Source organism: Pelophylax lessonae, assembly GCF_965119305.1.
Source record: "Pelophylax lessonae genome assembly, chromosome: 7".
Classification (NCBI taxonomy): domain Eukaryota; kingdom Metazoa; phylum Chordata; class Amphibia; order Anura; family Ranidae; genus Pelophylax; species Pelophylax lessonae.
The window spans coordinates 2,163,685-2,171,621 of record NC_138774.1 but is presented as its reverse complement, the minus strand read 5'-3'; the positions used below and the strand labels follow the sequence as shown (position 1 = coordinate 2,171,621).

The 7,937-nt window shown below is 41.0% G+C and overlaps 1 protein-coding gene across 1 annotated transcript in view; it reads left to right on the top strand.

Annotated features, from left to right (window-relative positions):
* Positions 1 to 1,744: 1,744 nt before the first annotated feature.
* GPR4 (G protein-coupled receptor 4) overlaps positions 1,745 to 7,937 on the top strand; it is a gene marked incomplete at its 3' end in the record, with an annotated part of 46,094 nt that continues 39,901 nt past the window's right edge. The window contains exon 1 of the mRNA XM_082263850.1: positions 1,745 to 1,915. The remainder of the gene's footprint in view (positions 1,916 to 7,937) is intronic.

Genomic DNA, 7,937 nt, shown 5'->3' with positions numbered 1-7,937 from the left:
CTATGTGAACTGCATTGGCTCATCACTATGGGCTCTGCTTAGGCTCATCACTATAGGCTCTGCTCAGACTCATCACTATAGGCTCTGCTCAGACTCATCACTATGGGCTCTGCTCAGACTCATCACTATGGGCTCTGCTCAGACTCATCACTATGGGCTCTGCTTAGACTCATCACTATGGGCTCTGCTCAGACTCATCACTATGGGCTCTGCTCAGACTCATCACTATGGGCTCTGCTCAGACTCATCACTATGGGCTCCGCTCAGACGCATCACTTTGGGCTCTGCTCAGACTCATCACTATGGGCTCTGCTTAAACTCATCACTATGGGCTCTGCTCAGACTCATCACTATGGGCTCTGCTTAGACTCATCACTATGGGCTCTGCTCAGACTCATCACTATGGGCTCTGCTCAGACTCATCACTATGGGCTCTGCTCAGACTCATCACTATGGGCTCTGCTCAGACTCATCACTATGGGCTCTGCTCAGACTCATCACTATGGGCTCCGCTCAGACGCATCACTTTGGGCTCTGCTCAGACTCATCACTATGGGCTCTGCTTAAACTCATCACTATGGGCTCTGCTCAGACTCATCACTATGGGCTCTGCTCAGACTCATCACTATGGGCTCTGCTCAGACTCATCACTATGGGCTCTGCTCAGACTCATCACTATGGGCTCTGCTCAGACTCATCACTATGGGCTCTGCTCATACTCATCACTATGGGCTCTGCTCAGACTCATCACTATGGGCTCTGCTCAGACTCATCACTATGGGCTCTGCTCAGACTCATCACTATGGGCTCTGCTCAGACTCATTACTATGGGCTCTGCTCAGACTCATCATCACTATGGGCTCTGCTCAGACTCATCACTATGGGCTCCGCTCAGACTCATCACTATGAGCTCTGCTCAGACTCATCACTATGGGCTCTGCTCAGACTCATCACTTTGGGCTCTGCTCAGACTCATCACTATGAGCTCTGCTCAGACTCATCACTATGGGCTCTGCTCAGACTCATCACTATGGGCTCTGCTCAGACTCATCACTATGGGCTCTGCTCAGACTCATCACTATGAGCTCTGCTCAGACTCATCACTATGGGCTCTGCTCAGACTCATCACTATGGGCTCTGCTCAGACTCATCACTATGGGCTCTGCTCAGACTCATCACTATGAGCTCTGCTCAGACTCATCACTATGGGCTCTGCTCAGACTCATCACTATGAGCTCTGCTCAGACTCATCACTATGGGCTCTGCTCAGACTCATCACTATGGGCTCTGCTCAGACTCATCACTATGGGCTCTGCTGAGACTCATCACTATGGGCTCCGCTCAGACTCATCACTATGGGTTCTGCTTAAACTCATCACTATGGGCTCTGCTCAGACTCATCACTATGGGCTCTGCTTAAACTCATCTTTATGGGTTCTGCTTAGGCTCAGAACTTCTTCACAGCCCAGTACCGTGTAGAAACCACAAATCCATTACTGCTGGCAATCCTCCAGATGGTGGCTTTGTCTGGAGAAAAATGATCCCTTCTGCATTACTATTTCTAACTTCTTTGAACAACTTCACATTGCTCTGCAGGGAGAGACTGCGATGTGCTGCAATTTCCTCACTCAGTCTGCTTCACACATGGTTAATGGTTAGTCCAACCTCCAGTGCTCTCTCCATCTCAGAAGCTGGAGCTTTGTACTGTACCAGCTCCAGTCTGCCCAGAGCCCAGAGCGGAGACTCCTCTGTGAGCCAGAAGAAGGAGCTGTGCCTAGGAGACCGAGCTGTGCCTAGGCACCCACCTGCTGCCAGTCAGGACAGTCTGCACCGGCTGGGACATGCTGGGCTCTTCCCCAACAGGACGGTGCTGAAGAGGAGCAGAGGAGGGCGAAGCCCATTGTGGGGGACACAGGTAACCAAAACCTTTACTACAATAAACTATAATATACTCTATGAAGTATACTACACTTACTATACCATACACTATATAATATACTACACTTACTATACCATACACTATATAATATACTACACTTACTATACCATACACTATATAATATACTACACTTACTATACCATACACCATATAATATACTACACTTACTATACCATACACCATATAATATACTACACTTACTATACCATACACCATATAATATACTACACTTACTATACCATACACTATATAATATACTACACTTACTATACCATACACTATATAATATACTACACTTACTATACCATACACTATATAATATACTACACTTACTATACCATACACTATATAATATACTACACTTACTATACCATACACTATATAATATACTACACTTACTATACCATACACCATATAATATACTACACTTACTATACCATACACCATATAATATACTACACTTACTATACCATACACTATATAATATACTACACTTACTATACCATACACTATATAATATACTACACTTACTATACCATACACTATATAATATACTACACTTACTATACCATACACTATATAATATACTACACTTACTATACCATACACTATATAATATACTACACTTACTATACCATACACCATATAATATACTACACTTACTATACCATACACCATATAATATACTACACTTACTATACCATACACTATATAATATACTACACTTACTATACCATACACTATATAATATACGTCACTTACTATACCATACACTATATAATATACTACACTTACTATACCATACACCATATAATATACGTCACTTACTATACCATACACTATATAATATACTACACTTACTATACCATACACCATATAATATACTACACTTACTATACCATACACCATATAATATACTACACTTACTATACCATACACTATATAATATACTACACTTACTATACCATACACCATATAATATACTACACTTACTATACCATACACTATATAATATACTACACTTACTATACCATACACTATATAATATACTACACTTACTATACCATACACTATATAATATACTACACTTACTATACCATACACTATATAATATACTACACTTACTATACCATACACTATATAATATACTACACTTACTATACCATACACCATATAATATACTACACTTACTATACCATACACCATATAATATACTACACTTACTATACCATACACTATATAATATACTACACTTACTATACCATACACCATATAATATACGTCACTTACTATACCATACACTATATAATATACTACACTTACTATACCATACACCATATAATATACTACACTTACTATACCATACACCATATAATATACTACACTTACTATACCATACACTATATAATATACTACACTTACTATACCATACACCATATAATATACTACACTTACTATACCATACACTATATAATATACTACACTTACTATACCATACACTATATAATATACTACACTTACTATACCATACACCATATAATATACTACACTTACTATACCATACACTATATAATATACTACACTTACTATACCATACACCATATAATATACTACACTTACTATACCATACACTATATAATATACTACACTTACTATACCATACACTATATAATATACTACACTTACTATACCATACACTATATAATATACTACACTTACTATACCATACACTATATAATATACGTCAATTACTATACCATACACTATATAATATACTACAACACACTATATTATACTCTACAAAATATACTACAATATACCATACTGCAATAACCTTACACTATACAATACACTCTACTATAATATACTAAATAATACCCGAGGATATACAAAATATTATGCTACACTATACACTTTACTACAATATACTATTTTATACTCTATAAAACATACTACGCTTACTATACCATACACTATATAATATACTACACTTACTATACCATACACTATATAATATACTACACTTACTATACCATACACTATATAATATACTACACTTACTATACCATACACTATATAATATACTACACTTACTATACCATACACTATATAATATACTACAATAACCTTACACTATGCTATAACATACTAAATAATACATTATGATATACAAAATATTATACTACACTATACACTATGCTACAATACAAATCAGCATACTCACCATATACTATAGAATATACTACACAATACAATATATACACCGAACAATACACAGTACTATACAGTATTATATACTATACAATACAGACTATACCGTACATTACACAATCCACTATCCGGGGACGGAGCGTTCATTCTGAAACATTCATTAGACAACAATAGTTTCCGCAGCAGAGTACAGATCGGGAGAGGAGGATCTCAGTGTTCTCCTGCACTTCCCCATCGATCTTTATTTCCTCTTCTGATCCAGCACAGTATAGAGGAGTATAGATCAGCACAGTATAGAGGAGTATAGATCAGCAGAGTATAGAGGAGTATAGATCAGCAGAGTATAGAGGAGTATAGATCAGCAGAGTATAGATCAGCAGAGTATAGAGGAGTATAGATCAGCAGAGTATAGATCAGCACAGTATAGAGGAGTATAGATCAGCAGAGTATAGATCAGCAGAGTATAGAGGAGTATAGATCAGCAGAGTATAGATCAGCACAGTATAGAGGAGTATAGATCAGCACAGTATAGAGGAGTATAGATCAGCACAGTATAGATCAGCACAGTATAGAGGAGTATAGATCAGCACAGTATAGAGGAGTATAGATCAGCACAGTATAGATCAGCACAGTATAGAGGAGTATAGATCAGCACAGTATAGAGGAGTATAGATCAGCAGAGTATAGATCAGCACAGTATAGAGGAGTATAGATCAGCAGAGTATAGATCAGCACAGTATAGAGGAGTATAGATCAGCACATTATAGATCAGCAGAGTGTAGAGGAGTATAGATCAGCAGAGTATAGATCAGCACAGTATAGAGGAGTATAGATCAGCAGAGTATAGATCAGCACAGTATAGAGGAGTATAGATCAGCACAGTATAGAGGAGTATAGATCAGCACAGTATAGATCAGCACAATATAGAGGAGTATAGATCAGCAGAGTATAGATCAGCACAGTATAGAGGAGTATAGATCAGCAGAGTATAGATCAGCAGAGTATAGAGGAGTATAGATCAGCAGAGTATAGATCAGCACAGTATAGAGGAGTATAGATCAGCAGAGTATAGATCAGGAGAGTATAGAGGAGTGTAGAAGTGTAAAGATCAGGAGAGTATATAGAAGAATATTGATCAGACAAGTATAGTAGTGTATAGAAGAGTATAGATTAGGAAAGCATAGTAGAGTGTTAACCAGCAGAGTTTGGAAGAGAATAGAAGAGTATAGATCAGGAACACAAAATATAGAAGATTATAGATCAGAAAAGTATAGTAGAGTATAGACCAGGAGAGTATAGAAGAGAGTAGAAGAGCATAGAGCAGGAGAATAATGAAGAGTAGAGATCAGGGAAGTATAGAATATAGAAGATTATAGACCAGGAGAGTATAGTAGAGTATAGGCCAAGAGAGTATAGGAGAGTATAGATCAGTAGAGCATAACATAATATATATCAAGAGAGTATACAGTAGAAGAGTATAGATCATGAGAGTATAGAAGAGTATAGATCAGGAGAGTATAGAAGAGTATAGATCAGGAGAGTATAGAAGAGTATAGATCAGGAGAGTATAGAAGAGTATAGATCAGGAGAGTATAGAAGAGTATAGATCAGGAGAGTATAGAAGAGTATAGATCATGAGAGTATAGAAGCGTATAGATCAGGAGAGTATAGAAGAGTATAGATCAGGAGAGTATAGAAGAGTATAGATCAGGAGATTATAGAAGAGTATAGATCAGGAGAGTATAGAAGAGTATAGATCAGGAGATGAGGACCACAATCTGCTAATAACACCTTATCTCTGCCCTCCACTTCACTTTCCATCCTCACCCCTCTCCTGATCCAGCAGAGTATTGCAGAGTATTGGAGAGTATTGGAGAGTATTGGAGAGAATATCTATTCCTGAATCCTCTCTAATCCTACAGCTGACAACACACAATCCAATAATTACAAGTGTCACCCGGAACGACATTATTGGTCCAAACCTGAACTCCCGGACGGGATGACAAGTGTCTCCAGCAGTGAGGAGAACTCGGATCACACAAGAATTTTCCCCTAATTGTTGGAGTATCTCCTGTTCTGGTCCTGATCCCTCCGAAGGTCCTCACAGAATCAGGGTAGGATCACAACCAATCTATAACTTATCACTAAGAGAGGACAACCCAACTCTGCACTGTCCTCATTGTCCGCACTCTCTTCATTGTTCTCTACTATACTCTCCTGATCCTACACTCTCTCCTCTGTGATCCTACTATCTCTTCTCTGATCCTGCACTGTCTCCTCTCTGATCCTGCACTCTCTCCTCTGTGATCCTGCACTCTCTCCTCTGTGATCCTGCACTCTCTCCTCTGTGATCCCGCACTCCTTGTTCTATGATCCCGCACTCTCTCCAAGGATCCTGCACTCTCTCCTGGAAGCCTGCACTCTCTCCTCTGTGATCCTACTCTCTCCTTAGTGATTCTACACCCTCTCTTCAGTGATCCTGCGCTCTCTCCTCTGTGATCTTACTCTCTCTCTCCTCTGAAATCCTGCACTCTCTCCTATGTGATCCTACACTCTCTCCTCAGTGATCCTACACTCTCTCCTCAGTGATCCTACACTCTCTCCTCAGTGATCCTACACTCTCTCCTCTATGATCCTACACTCTCTCCTCTCTGATCCTGCTCTCTCTCCTCTGTGATCCTGCACTCCATGCTCTATGATCCCGTACTCTCTCCAAGGATTCTGAACTCTCTCCTGGAAGCCTCCAATCTCTCCTATGATCCTAATCTCTCTTCTCTGATCCTGCAATTTCTCCTCTGTGATCCTGCAATTTCTCCTCTGTGATCCTGCACTCTCTCCTCTGTGATCCTGCACTCTCTCCTCTGTGATCCTATACTCTCTCCTCTGTGATCCTGCACTCTCTCCTCTGTGATCCTATACTCTCTCCTCTGTGATCCTGCACTCTCTCCTCTGTGATCCTGCACTCTCTCCTCTGTGATCCTGCACTCTCTCCTCTGTGATCCTATACTCTCTCCTCTGTGATCCTGCACTCTCTCCTCTGTGATCCTGCACTCTCTCCTCCTTGATCCTGCACTCTCTCCTCTGTGATCCTACTATCTCTTCTCTGATCCTGCACTGTCTCCTCTGTGATCCTGCACTCTCTCCTCTGTGATCCCGCACTGTCTCGTCTGTGATCCTGCACTCTCTCCTCTGTGATCCCGCACTCTCTCCTCTGTGATCCCGCACTCTCTCCTCTGTGATCCCGCACTCTCTCCTCTGTGATCCTGCACTCTCTCCTCTATGATCCTGCAGTCTCTCCTCTGTGATCCTGCACGGTCTCCTCTGTGATCCTGCACTCTCTCCTCTGCGATCCCGCACTCTCTCCTCTGTGATCCTACACTCTCTCCTCCTTGATCCTGCACTCTCTCCTCTGTGATCCCGCACTCTCTCCTCTGTGATCCCGCACTCTCTCCTCTGTGATCCTGCACTCTCTCCTCCTTGATCCTGCACGGTCTCCTCTGTGATCCTACACTCTCTCCTCTGTGATCCCGCACTCTCTCCTCTGTGATCCCGCACTCTCTCCTCAGTGATCCTACACTCTCTCCTCCTGGATCCTGTACTCTCTCCTCTGTGATCCTGCACTCTCTCCTCTGTGATCCTGCACTCTCTCCTCTGTGATCCCGCACTCTCTCCTCTGTGATCCTACACTCTCTCCTCTGTGAACCTACACTCTCTCCTCTGTGATCCTGCACTCTCTCCTCTGTGATCCTGCACTCTCTCCTCCTTGATCCTGCACGGTCTCCTCTGT